General features: G+C 40.4%; 1 long non-coding RNA gene across 1 annotated transcript in view; it reads left to right on the top strand.

Moving 5' to 3' along the window:
* LOC122442947 overlaps window positions 1–3,596 on the top strand; it is a 158,733-nt gene extending 155,137 nt beyond the window's left edge. Inside the window, exon 3 of the long non-coding RNA XR_006269839.1 lies at window positions 3,492–3,596. This is a non-coding gene — a long non-coding RNA (uncharacterized LOC122442947). The remainder of the gene's footprint in view (window positions 1–3,491) is intronic.
* The last annotated feature ends 10,819 nt before the right edge of the window (window positions 3,597–14,415 follow it).

The following is a 14,415-nucleotide window of genomic DNA, read 5'->3' as shown; positions in this document are numbered from 1 at the left end:
CCATTTTCTTCTCCAGGGGACCTGCCTGATACAGGGATCAAAGCCATATCTCCTGCATTGGCAGGTGGGTTCTTTACCTCTGAGCCACCAGGGAATCCTGAAGGAGGGGGATAGACTGATTTTTTTAAAAATAGATAAAAGAGTGAAAAAGATGAAAAACAAAAACAAACCTAGCTTCTGTGAGATCACCTCTGCTCAAGCACTGAGGTCAGGGCTGGGTGCCCTGGATAGAGATCTACTGCTCTGGTCTGACACTCACCTCCACCCCCTCTCTGCTTGCCAAGAGATGACAAAGACCTTGCTGACTCCAGTACTCAAATCTGGCGTAAAAGATCAGTGCTCAGCAGCTCCCAGGGCAGATGGGAACAGTTTGACCTTGCCCAGCAACTGGCCCTTCTTCCAAGCGTCATTCCTTCTGGAGATAGTCACATTTTCAAAGTTAACCACGTGCACATCTGTAATGCAACCTGTGGTGCTTACTACCTTTTTTAATGAATGGGGTGTAACAGATCAGAGTTTTACAGACAGACCTAATAAGCAGGCCCACTTATTTTTCCAGTCATAAGATGGCTCCACAGCCTGCTTTGCTATCTCTCTTAGGTCATTTCCACACTCAGAGTTATAGATGTGGGAGGAGGAGGCAGGCTGTCATTTCTTAAGAGCCAAAGGTGACAGCAGGCTTAGCCCCTGAGATGCCAGCAAGCTGGTTTGATTTTTAAATTAGGACATACATACCAGGTTTCATTTTTTATAGATTTTACTATCATTATTTTTGTTCAGACAAAATAATTAAACGTCAGCTAATTTGGGGATTTTCTATTGAGAGAGAAGAAAAGCAGATTGTAGTGAAATGGGGTTAAGCTGAAAAGTGAAGGAAGCAGAGGGAGTTTTTCCCCAGCACGAGTGCGGTCTCAGCCCAGACGCCTTCCTTCAGCCAGAATGAAAGAATAGTCTCATTCTCTCTCTTTCATAACCCCAGCCCAGTTTACTTTTTAAAATTCTGTAGCACATGTTTACAGAAATCCACCCAAGCATATGTAGTTATATTTCTTTCTTCCGGAAAGATTTTGATTTCACGGTTTCAAAAAGTTTACCTATAATGTCTCAGCCTAAAGGAAATAGCTGTTTACATTCCTTTAGTTCTCCTAATCTTTTTCCACATATACACATACTTTTCACATGATTCGTATCATAGAGTATGTATGATTTTGTGTTTCTAATGGAGATTTTTTTTTCAAGTCATCAAGGGTGGCTTAAGACCCTATTCTCTAATTCTTACATTTCAAGAGAAGATTTTGATTTTAAAGTGATTTAAGTTACTATAAAAACTGAGTTGCAAGAAATTTTTTAAAAGTTGAGTTGCAAAAAGGAAAAAAAAACCTGAGTTGCAAGAGTTGTTTCAAGTAGAGTAACTGTTTAATTTGGTTTCTGAGCGCGAAGCCTCTGCCGTCATTTCATTAAGTCATAATCTTCCTAGTTGTCTGATTCTGCCCTTTGTTCCATGTCCTTCATGTGCTATTTCTAAGAGTAAAGAGCCACTGTGAACTTTATAGGAGAAAAATATTTCTTAGAGATTTCAAACAGAGAATATAGAGACTATGAGCCTTGTGATCCGGAAGTGCAATCAATTCCCATCAGCTTGAACCAGAGGGAAGACAGTAGCAGTGCTGGTGCCTGAGAGACTGGACAATCCAGAGGATCCAAGAGGAGTTCTAGAAGCAGATAGAAAAAAGTGAAGAGGTTCTTGGAGACGGCATTGATGGCTTCCTTTGTCTGCTGCTGCTGCTGCTGCTAAGTCGCTTCAGTCGTGTCTGACTATGTGTGACCCCATAGCCAGCAGCCCACCAGGCTCTGACGTCCCTGGGATTCTCCAGGCAAGAACACTGGAGTGGGTTGCCATTTCCTTCTCCTTTGTCTAGAACTTGTTAAAGTACCTCTTGTCAACTAAAAATGTTAACCTGCAACCTTGTTCTCCTTATGGATAAAATAAGAATGGAAAAGACAGACTGGATGGCTTCCCTCTTCACTGTCGTCCAAGAAAATAAAATGATGAACGTTTCCCCAGGTCCCTTATGACTTATGTGCAATAGAAAGGAGTAAAAAGCAAAGTTTAGCATATTATGCCATGTTCAAGACAAAAGCCTTAACTCCAGAGGTGTATTATGGTGAATTTAAATTGTGTATTTTAAAAAAGGGAGAGCAAAAAGTAGTGTCATAGCCAGCCCCAAGTTTACCCAAAAGAATCTAACTAGGAAATGGAAAATCTAGCCAATTTTATAATTCATCTATTGCTGCTTAACAAATCACCCCCAAATTTAGTGGCTTAAAATGACATTTCTTTTAAGTTGGGGGGGTCAAAAATCTGGAGACAGCTTACCTGGGTGATTCTGGCTCCAGGTTTTCCATGAAAAGACTTGATGGTGTTGGAAGACCCTCTTCAGCCTCACTCATGAGCTCTTGTCTGGAGGCTTCAGTTCCTTGCTGGCTATTCACAGAATCAGACCCACAGGATCTCTCTATTGGACTGCTGAGCTTGCTCACAATAGGGTGGCTAGCTTCCCTTAGAGTAAATGATGAGAGAGAGAAGAAAGTTAGGATGCCTTTCATGACCTAATCACACAGCATCACTTCCATCATATTCTGTTCATTAGAAGACAATTCAGCCCCACACTTCAGGGGAGAGGGATTTACCTCTGCCTTTTAGGGGAAGGACATTAAAGAATTTGTGGATATATTTTTAAACTAGAGTACAACAAACTTTTTAAAATGGGGCAGTTGGAGCTATAAAGGGCTGCAGAGGGGATACCAGCTTCTCGAACAGAACATAGAAGCTAGATATACGGGAAAACCCATCTCCTAAGCTCACTACCACTCCCAGAAACTGAAGATAGTCAAATCCTGAGGAGTCTCACCAATACTCCCAAATCTGGAGAGAAATATATTGAGTCCATATGTATCTGTCTTTCGTCTTCTGACTGAGGATGAGTGGCAATGGATATGGGGAGAAATGGATAAAATAGAGCAGGGGGCAATAGTGTTAACTCTCTGGCAAACATGAATGATTCGAGCTCCAGGATGAGGTGGAGAAAAATATCCCAAACCACAGTGTAGGGTTTGCCCACCCCTCCTCAGCATTCATAGTTACCATGTTTGCTTCTTGGGTTTCCAGTGGCAAGCACCTACAACTCAGAGTGTTTTGTTTGCTTCTGAGCAGCAGAATGCACATGGCCTCTTGGGGGGCAGGCAGAAGTGCTGGGGAGTAAATGCCTCCTCCCAGCAAAGCTGACTGCCCAGCAGGGGCTCCTCCCTAGCGTGTGCATGCTGACCGCGCTTCATGTCTGTGCTGGCTCCCAGAGCTCCTGTTGGCCGCTCAGTAAGACCTGCACTTTCTGCTTTCCCCGGCCTGCCCTCCTGCGTTCTTTCTCCCCCCACCAGTGCTTCTTGGGGTCACCTCCCAAATGCAGCCACTTCTACGCATTTCCTCCCCTCAGGTTCTGCTTCTGTGGAGACCCAACCTACAAACCACTGCAAAGAACAGAACACCCTCTCAAATGAAGAGTGTAAACCCTGGCATGGAGCAGCTAACAGAATCCCAGAAGAGAACCCAGGTGATGACACAGACAGTGTAACGACCATTATGTATAGTATGACTCCATTTTTATGAAAGTTTACTCTTGCTCTCCATCCAGCCAACCAGCTCTCTCTTCCTTCTTCTCTTAGTCACCTGTCTATAGAGATCCATAGCTGCTGCTGCTGCTAAATCGCTTCAGTTGTGTCCGACTCTGTGCGACCCCATAGCCCGCAGCCCACCAGGCTCCTCCATCCCTGGGATTCTCCAGGCAAGAACACTGGAGTGGGTTGCCATTTCCTTCTCCAATGCATGCATAGAAAGATGTCTAAAATCAAGCTTTTCTAATGTTAACTCTAATTATTGCTAGGTGGTGCAACCCAGGGTTTTTTTTACCTTTATACATAACTTTTTCCATAGTATGTATGTTCTTTATAACCAACACGTGCCATTTTAATGAAAACGTGATTTTTTTCCTTTAAACAACAAAGACCAGAAACAGATATGCCAAGAGGTAAGTAGGGGTAGTTTATATGAGACAGTGTGACTACAGATGACTGTGATTTTCTCTTGTTAGGTTTTTAAACTTTTAGTGAGAAATTAATTCCTCTTCCTCATCCCTATCAAATCAATAATGAGTTTTTAAACTGAAAATACATACTGTTTGTAAAAGACAACAAAATAGGTAATTTTATTTATTAAAAGGCAGAGAGGACTCTTCTTTAATATAGTTCACTGGTAAATCGGCTAAACCTTTCAGGAAGGTGAATTAACAATATAAAGCAGAAGTCTTAAAAAGTATCTATCTTAAAAAATATGTTTTTGATCCAGTAATCTGCTTCTATGTATTTAGCCCTAGGCGGTGTTTCCCAGAGCGCGGTCCTGGCATCAGAATCTCCTGGACTTCCTCAAAGATGGTGGAATAAAAATATTTGAACATATCTGGATCAGCATCTTTGATTCAGACTGAGATGTGGGAATTTTGCTTTAACGAAGTCTCCTGATAGTTCTTTTTTCCTTTCGGCCTCGCAGGGCAACTTGCGGAATCTTCGTTCTCTGACCAAGTTTTGAACCCAGGTCACCGCAGTGAAAGCGCTGGGTCCCACTGGACCACCAGGGAATCTCCCTGATAATTCTTTATTCTCTTGTATCATTTAAAAAAATCTTTAACTTTTTAATTTGTATTTGGGTATAGCCCATTAACAATGTTGGGATAGTTTCAGATGGACAGTAAAGGGACTAAGCCATACATTTACATTTATCCATTCCCCCCCAAACTCCCCTCCCATCCAAGCTGCCACCTCACACTGAGCAGAGTTCCATGTTCCCCTGATAATTCTTATATACCTTAAAGCTTCGGCACCACCTGCCTGGGCAAGTGAGAGTCAGTCATTAATGTTTGTTGAGCTCCCATTCTCTGCACTGAGAACACAGCAGTATAAATAACACAGAAAAATTCTTTGTGCTAGTGGAACTAATTTTTCTTACCCCCAAATTTTACATTAGTGTATCATTATGGATTATTTATGTTTTGATATAATAATATTTTTAAGATGGCATAGAAAACTGTTCACCAGGTGTTGTCAGAGGAAAATAGCTAAGGTTACTTTTATTGATAAAAAGACTAAAGGAAATATCAGTATATAAAAGTATTAATCTTGATTATCTCTGGAAAACATGATTATAGATCATTTTTATCTTTTTTCATACTTTTTAGTATTTTCTAAATTTCTAGAATAAATGTGATTTACTGACATAACCAAAAGAAATATTTTTAAAGATCATTTAAACACCAGAGGAAATGAGAATTTTCCAATGCTGTATTTTAAAATAAATTTTGATTTATTAATATTAATGCACAATTTCTTTCATTCAAGAACTAAACCTTAGAACTTTTGTCCCCCAGCCCCACCGCCAGTGTCTATTTAGGAGCCCTTCTGCCCCGTTTTCTGAGCAGGCAGGGAGCTCCTGAGAGGTTGGTCCGGCTTGCTTCGCCTGTATCATCTCCAGCACCCAGGATGCTGGGTGGGACTGGGGGTTTGTGAGGTATCTTAGAACATTTGATTCCATTTCTGGAGCTATTCCACCTTCAATTTCAATCTTACTTAAGGAGATGAGCTTTCAAATTCTCGGTGAAAGGAAGGTGTTTGACTAGCTGATGAGCCCAGAGTACTTCCCAGCTCTACCGAATGGAGAACTCAAGAAGAATCTAGACTTTTTTTCTTAAAGTTTTATCTTTGTTGCTTTTTCTTGATTTCAGATGTGACACATGATTGCCATGGGAAAATGTTAGAGAACTACAGAATGTAGAAAGAGAAAATTACCCATAATTTCAGTTCCGCCCCCCACCCCTAAGATAACTACCTTAAAGGATTTGGTTATGTTTTTCAGATTATTCATAGATGTGTATATATATATACATGCACCCATATAAATCATACATATCATATTTTATGTATGGATTATATATATACACACATATATATATATAATTTTATTTTATTTACTTTAATCCTTTACATACTGGGGCTTCCCTGATAGCTCAGTTGGTAAAGAATCTACCTGCAATGCAGGAGACCCTGGTTTGATTCCTGGGTCGGGAAGACCTGCTGGAGAAGGGATAGGCTACTCATGCCAATATTCTTGGGCTTCCCTTGTGGCCCAGCTAGTAAAGGCTCTGCCTGCAATACGAGAGACCTGGGTTCAACCCCTGGGTTGGGAAGATCCCCTGGAGAAGGGAAAGGTTACCCACTCTAGTATTCTGGCCTAGAGAATTCCATGGACCCCCATGGGGTTGCAAAGAGTTGGACACAACTGAATGACTTCACTTTACATGCTATCTGGACCTTGCTATTTCCTCTTACCAAGTATCTTTCAAATCATTTTATAGAGATCCACTTCCACTTCTTTGTAATGGCTGTATATATTATATTGGATGGACATATGCTGATTTATTTTTTAATTCCTCCTATTTAATCTTTTTTACATCGTATTTTATAATTGATTACTGTGATATGTAAGAAACTTACTGGTTTGACCTGCTTATAATTATACTCATATCCCTCTGTAGACCTCATTGTTTTTTCCTTTGATTGCCTTAAATTTTATATCACTGTCATTAAGAGATCATGACACCTTTTGTCACTTTCTTTTCAGTATTTCTCTTCCAATTTCTTCCTGTTGTCTTATACTTGGCTGAGACCTCCAGAAACGTGATAAATATCACTGGGTGGTAACTATCCCTGTAATTTAGGTAAAAGTTGATCTTTGGGTTCTAGGATTATTGAGAGAGCTAAATTATCTAATCTGTATGTACCAAGTCTGTCTGTTCAAGCACTCCCTTACTGTCAGTTAACTAGTTGATGTACCCCGGGGATTTAGAATTCAAGGTGGATGTTTTCAACTGCAGACAGCAGGGGCAGAATGAGAACATGATGGATGCACTTTTGTAGGTGGTACTCATTTGCAGTTTCCAGCCTCAGATTTATTCCTGTTCTATCTGCAATTTCCTATTTCTGCTAATTTCGGTCACCAGAGAAGAAAAATAATTAGGAAACCTCATATTCTGCTCTTTTCATACCTGTCCTGTCCCCAGAAAACTTTCCTCCTAGCTGGACAGTGATAACTTGGGAAGGTAGAGTTGCTGCATCAAGTAAGTTGTAGAGGACTTAATTGGATACTAATGTCTCTCCAGGTTTTGGTGGGAGGGATAACTGAACCTAAAGACGTTGGTAGAATTACTGATATTGTTAAGCCAGTATAGAAAGTTGCTTTAAATTGAGTGAGGGAGATGGTTAATTTAAAAAAAAATTTTTTTTCAAGCTAGAAAACTGGAATTATTATGGCTTCAGGGGAAAAAAAGCAAAAACTGTTTGAGGTCAGCACAATTCTGTCAATAACCAAGTTAGAAAAGTTGGAAAGTTATGCTGTTTTTACTTAGCCTCATCTTGTTCTCAGTAATTGCTTCCTTTCAACCATAAAGTTGTTTAGTGTAGGAGAGCTGTTCCAAAGCTTCTCTTTATATTCACTGCTGCAGGATCCCATTTTAGCATAATTACAGTCTTGGAGTTGCAGAGACAGGCTCACTCTATCTAACTGTGCAGCTGGCTTTCTCAAATGACAATGGGATGCTCACCAGCTTAGTGAAGTCCAAGGCTATGCACCAGGGGGAGGCCCTCATGCTGAAATTTTGCCCTTACTTTGTCTGTATTTCCTCCATGAAAATGGGGAAATGGTTTAGAATTATAAAAAAAACAGTTTTTATTCTCTTAGGGCTTTTTAAAGAGATACGCTGAGCTTTAAATGCAGATTTCAGAATCCTAAATCAGAGATTATTCATCTTTACATCTCAGGCTGATGTTTCAGAGCAAACACAGCAAAACAGAAAAATGAATTTTATAGTACTTATCTCCTTGTCCTTCCTCTTATATTTCTCTTTTCTTTTTGCAAGAAAACTGAAGAAAGTCTAAATTTGCTTGCCTTCTTTACCTTCAAGGTGCTTTCCTTTTCAGCTTGCTTATTTTCTGTAGAAGTTCTTTGGATAATTTGATAACCAATAACTATTCACACTCAACACTCAGTTATCTCTTTAGAGACTTCTGCTTATATATATTTTGATTTCCCTGCTTCTCAGTAAGACCAGGGCCCTTCTGGGTGAACCCAGCTCACCCAGATGCATTGTCCTCTGCCCCCAAGTTCCGTACAGTCTTCCCTCACACAAATTCTTGCATTCGTCCGTTTTCTATTTCACTTAGCATAACTTAGTTCAGGTCTTTATATCTCTTTTCTCATTTATTACAGAAGCTTCCTAAATGGTCCATCTACTTCTAGGCTTTCTCTATCCAACTTTTTAAGGTTTCAAATCAAATTTTTGGCAGCACCATTCAAAGAGAAACGAACAAAAAAGACATACACCATCCATTTTGTATCAGGTGCCAAAACCGATGCTTGGAATACAAAGGTGAAAGATACTATCATGAGTGGACTTTGTGTTCTGATCCAACTGATACCTTTTCTAGCTCAGAGGCAGGCTCCATACATCAGTGGTTCTCAAATGCAAGTCATTTTTGATTGTCCCAGCTGGGGTGGGGAAGAGGATACTGTCATCCAGCATGTGGAGGCCCGGGATGGTGCCAAGCCTCCCATGATGGACAGGACAGCTCCCACAAACAGAATCAGTACGGTACAGAGCGTCAGTGCTGCCAGGGGCGCCAAGATGGAGAAACTGCATGTGTTAACAGCTAATTCATTCACTGTTCCCTCACTTCAATGCCTCCTATCTCCGTGGAACCAAATCCTACTCAGTCTCCAAAGCTTACTTCAGCTCCACCTCTCCCAGTTCCCTCCCTGAATTCCTGCGGTCTGGAGCATTTCCTGTGTGTGTATCATTTTCCTTTGGAGATAGTGCTCTGTGTCCCTTGCACCCGTCTTGTCAGGGTGTTGCTGCTGCAAGTCGCTGGTCCCCATTCTACTTACTTCCTCCATTTTAACCAGAATTAAGTGTGAAGTTCAGTGATATAAACACTCTCATATTGTTGAGCAACCATCACCACCAGAACTCTTCGTTTCGTTTCGTTTCGTTTTTGCCTCTCCATGCTGCCTGTAGGATCTTAGTTCCCTGGCCAGGAATTAAACCTAGGTCCCCCCTCGGCAATGAAAGCTGGAGTCCTAACCCCTGAATCACCAGGGTATTCCCCAGAACTCTTTTCCTCTTGCAAAACTGAAACTCTATAAAAAATAGAAACTCATTAAAAAAAAAAAATAGCTCCCTTTTCTTCTTTCCTCCACTCCCTATCAACCATTTTTCTATTTTCTGTCTCTATAAATTTGACTACTCTACATACCCCATAAGAGGAATTTTGCAAGATTTGTCCTTTTGTGACTGGCTTATTTCACTTAGCATAATATCTTCAAGCTTCATCCATGTTGTAGCATGTGTCAAAATTTCTTACTTTTTAAAGGCTGAATAATTTTCCATTGTACGGGAGTGAAGTGAAAGTCGCTCAGTCGTGTCCAACTCTTTGCTACCCCATGGACTACATAGTCCATGGAATTCTCCAGGCCAGAATACTGGAGTGGGTAGCCTTTCCCTTCTCCAGGGGATCTTCCCAACCCAGGATCAAACCCAGGTCTCAAACCCAGGTCTCCCGCATTGCAGGCAGATTCTTCACTAACTGAGCTGCCAGGGAAGCCCTTCCATTATATACCACATTTTGTTGATCCATTCATCCATCAGTGAACACTTGGGTTGCTTCTACCTTTGACGAAGGAACAAGGGCTTCCCTGGTGGCTCATGGTGGCTCAGTGGTAAAGAACCCACCTACCAAAGCAGAAGACGCTGGTTCAATCCCTAATCCAGGAAGATCCCCTGGTGAAGGAAATGGCACCCCAATCTAGTATTCTTGCCTGGAGAATTCCATGGAGAGAGGAGCCTGGCAGGCTATAGTCCGTGGGGTCGCAAAGAGTCAGACATAACTGAGTGACTTTCACATTGGGAATAAAGCTGCTATGAACATAGACACATAAAAATCTGTTCAAGTCTCTGCTTTCATTGCTTTTGGGTATATACTCATAAATGGAATTGCTAGGTCATGTGGTAATGCTATTTTTAATTTTTTGAGGGATTGCCATACTGTTTTTCACAGCAGTTGCACCATTCGACAATCCCCAAAACAATGCACAAGGGTTCCAGTTTCTCCACATCCTTGACAACATGTATTCTTTTCTGTTTTGTTTTGTTTTTTAATAACCATCCTAATGAGTGTGACGTATTATCTTATTGTGGTTTTGCTTTGCACTTCCCTAATGACTCATTGGAAAAGACCCTGATGCTGGGAGTGACTGGGGCCAGGAGGAGAAGGGGACGACAGAGGATGAGATGGCTGGATGGCATCACCGACTCGATGGACATGAGTTTGAGTAATCTCCAGGAGCTGGTGATGGACAGGGAGGCCTGGTGTGCCACGATTCATGGGGTCACAAAGAGTCGGACACGACTGAGCAACTGAACTGAACTGAACTGAACTGAACTGAATGACTAATGATGTTGAGCCTTCTTGCATATGCTTAACTGGCCATTTGTATATTTTCCTGGACAAGTGTCTGTGCAAATTCTTTCCCCATTTTTAATCAGGTTCTTTATTTTGTTGTTGTTGAATTACAAGAGTTCTTTATATAATTTAGATATCAATCCCTTATCAGATATACAATTTGCAGATATTTTCTGCCATTCTGTGGGTTGCCTTTTCACTCTGTTGATAAGAGTCCTTTGATGCACAAATATTTTTAATTTTGAAGAAGTTCAGCTTATTTGTATTTTTTCTTTTGTTGCTTGTGTTTTTAGTTTTACATTGTCAAATATTCTATGTCATGAAAGTTTTTCCCAGTTTTTTCTCAGAGTTTTATGGTTTTAGCTCTTATGTTTAGGTCTTTGATTCATTTTGAGTGAATTTTTACACATGGTGTAAGATAAGGGTTCAGTTTCATTCTTTTGCATATGGATGTCTAGTTTTCCAACACCATTGATTGACAAATCTGTCCTTTCTGCACTCAGCATCCTTGGTCTTGGCATCCTTGTAGAAAATCGTTTGACTATATATGAGAGGATTTATTTCTGAGTTCTGTATTCTGTTTCATTGGTTTATATGTCTGTCATGATTCCAATAATCACACTGTTTTGATTACTGGGATTTTGTAGAAATTGTGAAATCAGGAAATGTGAGACCTCCAGCTTTCTTCTTCTTTTTTTTTTTTTCAAGATTGTTTAACTATTTGGGGTCTCTTGAAATCCCACATGAATTTTCAGATGAATTTTTCTATTTATGAAAATAATGTTCTTGGAATCTTGATAGAGACTGTGTTGAATCTGGATACCACTTTGGGTAGCACTGATGTCTTAACAATATCACACCTTCCAATCCATGAATACTGGATGGCTTTCCATTTACTCATGTCTTCCTTAATTTCTTTCAACAATATTTTATAGTTTTCACAGTAGAAGTCAACTGATTCTTTGTACAAGAAGTTATTTTCTCAAACAATATAACAAGAACAGTAATTTTAAACTAGGAAATTTTAAACTAGAAATTATTCATCCTAAATCTCACTTCCCAAGAAATTATTTGGCTTCATTTTCACCCATCTTCTTATAGTCTTACCTGCATGTATATATATATATATATATATGATATCATTGTAATAGCAGTCATTTCAAGAATCCAATTTTGAACCTTGGTTTATTTACTTATTACTCTATCCTATTCCTTCTCCATATAGTCATGTAGTCATGTATGGATCTGAGAGTCGGACTGTGAAGAAATCTGAGCACAGAAGAATTGATGCTTTTGAACTGTGGTGTTGGAGAAGACTCTTGAGAGTCCCTTGGACTGCAAGGAGATCCAACCAGTCCATCCTGAAGGAGATCAGTCCTGGGTGTTCATTGGAAGGACTGATGTTGAAGCTGAAGCTCCAGTACTTTGGCCACCTGATGCGAAGAGCTGACTCATTTGAAAAGACCCTGACGCTGGGAAAGATTGAGGGCAGGCAGAAAAGGGGACGACAGAGGATGAGATGGTTGGATGGCATCACCGACTCAATGGACATGAGTTTGAGTAAACTCCAGGAGTTGGTGATGGACAGGGAGGCCTGCCATGCTACAGTCTATGGGGTCGCAAAGAGTCAGACACGACTGAGCAACTGAACTGAACCAAATTGATTTCTCTTCCATGTTGTCATATAGTCATTTTAGCAGATTCTGATGATGCTATATCAATAGCAAACTCTATCTAGAAGGGGGAAGAACAGTAGGGGTTTTATAATTTCATGAAGTAGCAAAAACAAATCCTTCCTTAGCAAATTGAACGCAAGAGATTTAGAGATTCTTCTTGGGAAACTCCTTTACTGCTCAAATGAAAATAGTCAAAATTTAAGAAAATATATTCACTGACTTTACCAGTGCTATCTCTGACCGGGAGCTGACTGTGGCTCAGATCATGAACTCCTTATTGCCAAATTCAGACTTAAAGAAAGTAGAGAAAGCCACTAGACCATTCAGGTATGACCTAAATCAAATCCCTAACCATTATACTGTGGAAGTGAGAAATAGATTTAAGAGACTAGATCTGATAGACAGAATGCCTGATGAACTATGGACGAAGGTTCGTGACACTGTACAGGAAACAGGGATCAAGACCATCCCCATGGAAAAGAAATGCAAAAAGGCAAAATGGCTGTCTGAGGAGGCCTTACAAATAGCTGAGAAAAGAAGAGAAGCAAAAGGCAAAGGAGAAAAGGAAAGATATTCCCATTTAAATGCAGGGTTCCAAAGAACAGCAAGAAGAGATAAGAAAGCCTTCCTCAGTGATCAGAACAAAGAAATAAAGGAAAACAGTAGAATGGGAAAGACTAGAGACCTCTTCAAGAAAGTTACAGATACCAAGGGAACATTGCATGCAAAGATGGGCTCAATAAAGGACAGAAGTGCTATGGACCTAACAGAAGCAGAAGATATTAAGAAGAGGTGGCAAGAATACACAGAAGAAAAAAAAAAAGAATACACAGAAGAACTGTACAAAAAAGATTTTCATGATGCAGGTAACCACGATGGTGTGCTCACTCACCTAGAGCCAGACATCCTGGAATGTGAAGTCAAGTGGGCCTTAGGAAGCATCACTACGAACAAAGCTAGTGGAGGTGATGGAATTCCAGTTGAGCTACTTCAAATACTAAAAGATGATGCTGTTAAAGTGCTGCACTCAGTATGCCAGCAAATTTGGAAAACTAAGCAGTGACCACAAGACTGGAAAAGGTCAGTTTTCATTCCAATCCCTAAGAAAGACAATGCCAAAGAGTGCTCAAACACTGCACAATTGCACTCATCTCACACACTAGTAAAGTAATGCTCAAAATTCTCCAAGCCAGGCTTCAACAATATGTGAACCATGAACTTCCAGATGTTCAAGCTGTTTATAGAAAAGGCAGAGGAAAAAGAGATCAAATTGCCAATATCCACTGGATCATTGAAAAAGCAAGAGAGTTCCAGAAAAACATCTACTTCTGCTTTATTGACTATGCCAAAGCCTCTGACTGTGTGGATCACAACAAACTGTGGAAAATTCTGAAAGAGACGGGAATACCAGACCACCTGACCTGCCTCTTGAGAAATCTGTATGCAGGTCAGGAAGCAACAGTTAGGACTGGACATGGTACAACAGACTGGTTCCAAATAGGAAAAGTAGTATGTCAAGGCTGTATATTGTCACCCTCCTTATTTAATTTATATGCAGAGTACATCATGAGAAACGCTGGGCTGGATGAAGCACAAGCTGGAATCAAGATTGCCAGGAGAAATATCAATAACCTCAGATATGCAGATGACACCACCCTTATGGCAGAAAGTGAAGAAGAACTAAAAAGCCTCTTGATGAAAGTGAAAGAGGAGAGTGAAAAAGTTGGCTTAAAGCTCAACATTCAGAAAACTAAGATCATGGCATCTGATCCCATCACTTCATGGCAAATAGATGGAGAAAGAGTGGAAACAGTGGCTGACTTTATTTTTCTGGGCTCCAAAAGCACTGCTGATGGTGACTGCCGCCATTAAATGAAAAGATGCTTACTCCTTGGAAGAAAAGTTATGACCAACCTAGACAGCATATTAAAACGTAGAGATATTAGTTTGCCAACAAAGGTCCATCTAGTCAAGGCTATGGTTTTTCCAGTAGTCATGTATGGATGTGAGAGTTAGACTATAAAGAAAGCTAAGCGCCAAAGAATTGATGCTTTTGAACTGTGGTGTTGGAGAAGACTCTTGGAGAGTCCCTTGGACTACAAGGAGATCCAACCAGCCCATC

This window comes from Cervus canadensis, chromosome 6 (genome assembly GCF_019320065.1).
Source record: "Cervus canadensis isolate Bull #8, Minnesota chromosome 6, ASM1932006v1, whole genome shotgun sequence".
In the NCBI taxonomy this organism is placed as follows: domain Eukaryota; kingdom Metazoa; phylum Chordata; class Mammalia; order Artiodactyla; family Cervidae; genus Cervus; species Cervus canadensis.
Note: the sequence above shows the minus strand (reverse complement) of the source record. Positions and strands in the feature narration are given on the sequence as shown.